This window comes from Psittacula echo (genome assembly GCF_963264785.1).
Source record: "Psittacula echo genome assembly, chromosome: 6".
Lineage (NCBI taxonomy): Eukaryota > Metazoa > Chordata > Aves > Psittaciformes > Psittacidae > Psittacula > Psittacula echo.
Genome location: NC_137743.1, coordinates 12947810 through 12952497, shown reverse-complemented (window position 1 = coordinate 12952497; position 4688 = coordinate 12947810).

The window sequence follows — 4688 nt, the reverse complement described above, 5'->3', positions numbered from 1 at the left end:
AGACGCATGTGAGTTGGCTAACTCAATATGTACCACATTTTGGGTATAGGAAGAAAAGTAAAAAATATGGTGTGTTGCAGGCTAGATAAGAACACTGTTTAAATTATGTCTCCATGATAAAAGGATAGCTTTGAGAAGCATTGTTGCTAAACCACAAAGAACCATAAAAATAAGAAAGAAAAAAAAGTAGTGTTTGTTAATATCATGGGATCTCTGTGGACACACAGAAATCTGTTTGTTATAATCCAGTTTCTAGCTTTCTATTTTCTATAGATACGAACAGTATGTTCTTCTTGTCTTTTGCACTGGATTTCTAACAAAACACCCTTAGTCCTTTCTTGCGAGTTAAGCAAGATGCATGATGACATGCCAGTTCCCCTGAAGCATCTTTGGAACTAATGATTGCACACCCATTCACCTGCACATAATCCACTTAGGTTTGTCTGCTGCAGACAGTGGCATTCAGCTACCTCTCACGTGCTTTCCCTATAGTCTGTGATACCCACTGCAGACCTAAAGAATGTGCCATCTTTGGTCATGATCTTGAGTGATCTGGAAGGCTGACTCAACATAAGAGATTTTGGATTAGGTAGAAACAAGCTGAAAGATAAGATAGCTGTTTCCTTTTTAATTAAGTGAAGAGATGGAGTTATTGTGGCAAAAATATGAGACCCAAGTGCATGGCATAAAGAACTCTAGACAGAATAACTGACAAGGGAAGCAATTCATGTGAGGCCCTGAAGAGGGGACAGCAGAAAAGCAGAGTGAAGAATTTAGGTCACCAATTGCATATAATAATAAATAACATAACAAAACAAAACAAAACAAAAAACACCAAAACACCTAAGTTTCATTTTTTCTTACAAACATACTTACATGTTAAAATGTAACTTTTCCCTCCTCAAACCTCAGAAAAAGTACCTGTTCTTCCGTTATGAAGTTAACCCTTTGTCGTGGTTTAAGCCCAGCTGGTAACTCAGTACCACGCAGCCACTCATTCACTCCTCCCACCTTCCTCCCCCCCCAGCTCCCGGAGGGATGAGGAGGAGAATCGAAAGAATGTAACTCCCACGGGCTGAGATAAGAGCAGTCCAGTAACTAAGGTATAACACAAATCACTACTGCTGCCACCAATAATAATAATGATAAAGGAAATAACAAGGGAAGGGAATACAACTGCTCATCACCCACTGACCAATACCCAGCCCGACTGAGCAGTGATCTAGCCTTTCCAGGTAACTGCCCCCAGTTTATACAGTGGGCATGACGTGCTGTGGTATGGAATAACTCTTTGGTCAGTTTGGGTCAGGTGTCCTGTCTCTGCTTCCTCCCGACTTCCTCTCCTCCCTGGCAGAGCATGAGACTCAGAAAATCCTTGGTCAGAGTAAACATTATTGAGCAGCAACTAAAAACATCGGTGTTATCAGTGCTGTTCCCAGGCTGAAAGTCAAAAACACAGCACTGCACCAGCTACTAAGAAGGAGAAAAATGACTGCTACTGCTGAACCCAGGCCACCCTTATTAAAAATTAACATATATCCCTTCATAGGCTTTTGCACAGAAGATGTTTATATATATCGGTTTTTTTGAACCACCGGCTGGAATGTCTGATGTCTTCCCTGTAGTCTGTATACCTCAGTGTTTAAGGAAATGCAAAAAGAGAAGGAGCTGTCAGTAGGCAGATGTATAGAGCTAACACGCTCATTCGTGGACTGAACCACATCTGGGTCAATTCCAGTGATGCATTGAATGCATAGCCCAAGCAATGGTCACCTCCCCTCAACACAAGAGGAAAAAAAAAGTGGGAGATGAGATTGGTGGAGTAGATTGGTTCAGGAACCTGATATCTGGTCAGGTAATGGCTTCGTTAATTAAAAGCAGAGTAAACCAGAAAACTGGTCATGTAGAAAGATGTAACTCTGTAAGGCTCAGTTTCCCTGAGAAATGCCTCAGTTCTACAGGGCACAGAACTACAAGGAGACAGGAAAATCAGCAGAGTTTTGAACAGTATATTTCAGTCATACCCACGCCTTTCCTGTGCTCATTTTATGGATGAGTCAAAAAAATCACAGGGAAAACATTTTTCACTTGGGTGTTTGTGATGAGCAGCAGTAGTGTTGGCTCTCACTGTCTAAAAATGACATCTCTTTAACTATATCCCCTACACCCTTCCAAAACAATAGGGTCACTTATTGCCTTTTATCTTATTGCAGAAGCAAGTGTCCCTACAGCTTTTCAGTGCCAGATCTCTTACATCCCAGGGAAAAAACAACAAAACCCAACCCAAACAGAAACAAGAAAATAGCTCATTTAAAATAAACAGTAATAATGACTGTATGGTCTCCTGTTTTGATATCTACATGTTTATTTCTTTGTGAAAAGGGTAGTTATGGGCTTGGCAGCAGTTGCTTTTATTTTACTGCCATCTCTCATTTAAGAGAGTTTTTGTGCATAATGCTTTTCACTAGAGATCCTGTATGCCCCATGTCCCAAGCTGTTAGACTAGAAAAAGATGATTGGAGGAGTTAATTCCTTGGCAGATGCAACAGATAGATGGGAAAGACTGCGAGTGTCTACACTGATAAGGGGTCTGTCATGTCAGGGAATAAGGAAAAGTGCAATATTCCTGGAGGAGCTTTAAATTACATTTTCACTGTGACCTACTTTTCCTCCAGCTTTTAAGGTCTGCTTGGTGATGGCTTGATAAGGGGAAACACTAAGAGTGACTGATAAGAAATCTAGCTTGAGCAAAGTAAGGCTACCTTGTTTCAGTGGCTCTGACTGAAAATAATGCCTGATTTACTATGATTCTACATTCATATTTAGTTCTTTCACTGGAAGCCTCACTACTGTGAGCATTAGTTGCAGGAGACTGGTGAAGACTGCAATCATATTTTCATCAAAAAAATGTCTTTATAGCAGAAGTTCTCCACCTTCAGTCATGGTAATCACAGTATCACGGTATCACAGTATGCTAGAGATTGGAAGGGACCTCAAAAGATCATCTAGTCCAATCCCCCTGCCGGAGCAGGAACACCTTGATGAGGTTACACAGGAATGTGTTCAGGTGGGCCTTGAATGTCTCCAGAGAAGGAGACTCCACAACCTCCCTGGGCAGCCTGTTCCAGTGTTCCGTCACCCTCACTGAGAAGAAGTTTCTTCTCAAGTTTAAGTGGAAACCCCTAAAAATGGGGTTATTGGAGGTGCAGGACTGTGTTTTAGGCCTGTGGATGTGCCCAGTTTGGGTTTGGTCATGTAATGAACTGCTAGGATCTTGTCTCACATGTGTCCAGCTCTTTTCTAACACTGTCCAGCCCACACTGCCTCAGAAGCGCAAGCTTCCAAAGCTTCCCGGCTGTTTACTGCAGCTCAGGTTCATTCCACATGACTCCAGACACTTTCACACAACTTCAGATATTTTACTGTTTCTCCTGCCCTGGAAGCCAGTTTCATCCCAAGACAGTTTTTCTATGAATTAAGAGAGAAATAGAGACACTCCTAGAAGATCTTGCAAGTCTTGGCCAGTCTCTCAGAACCCTTTGAAGTACCTCCAGACACTAGAAGATAAGGAACTTCTAAGCTAGACATTAAAGAGAGGCAGGATGAATTTAGGCCTTTGGGTCCCACTCCACTACATTTTGAGCCACCTCTCAGAGCCACCACTTAGTTGCAGCTGCTAGTTGCGCAGAAGGTCAATACAAATTGCTTATGGGAGCATGGTACATGGCACAATTTTGACTGTGAGCTAAAAATAAGAAAAACCGATAGGCATCCAGCAGTCACTCACGCTGAAAAACTGAATGAGAAAAAAATGCCTTGCACACAGTATAGTCCGAGAGACAAAACTGTGAATTTAAGCCTGTAGTTCCTTGAATACTGGCAAAATTTCATTAAAGCACAGGAAAGACATTCTAAGGATAGAATATAAGCAGACAAATAGTGGATGGATTCTGAATATGTTGCACACTAAATCCCTGCAACCAGAAAAAGCAGCAATATGTTGTTTCTATGTTCTGGCCTGCTCCATGCATATCCATCAAATCAGTGCCTGTCTCTCCAGCATCTACAGGAACTCAGTTTCTTAAGAAATTTTGATTCATTTTTAAATCTGTATCAGTGGAAATATTAATTTTGTACACAATCTCCCCTAAAAAAAAACAGGGTTAAAATTCAGTTAAGACTTTCCAGTTCTGTGACAGCCAGAAGTACTTAAGTTGATGGTTTCAGACATATTTCAGACTATAGCATGGGGTTAGTGGGAAGCTCAACACCTGCATTTATATAATTGCTTTTTAATTATGTTAGACTTTTTCAGACAGAATATTCCTACTCTGTATGTCTTCAAATAATCTTTAAAAAATCTTTAAAAACAATCCCAGCTAAATGAGCTCTCAGGGGTATATATGGAAGAAAAAAATAATTTATTCAATTATTTTTGTATAGTCTTTCTGATTTTTAACTCTTCTTATAATGTCGTTAATAAGGGTGCTATTAAAAGAAATAAAACTGAGGTTATGAAGTACTTATGTATCAGAATAATTTAATGGATGGTATAGATTTGAGTTGAGCGACATCCAAAACATTTGCATGATCCAAATGGTAAATAGATAAGCACTGCAAAATTAAAATACTTCCTTAAACAACTGCATTATATGGAAACATTCCTACTGAGGTATAAATTGTCACTG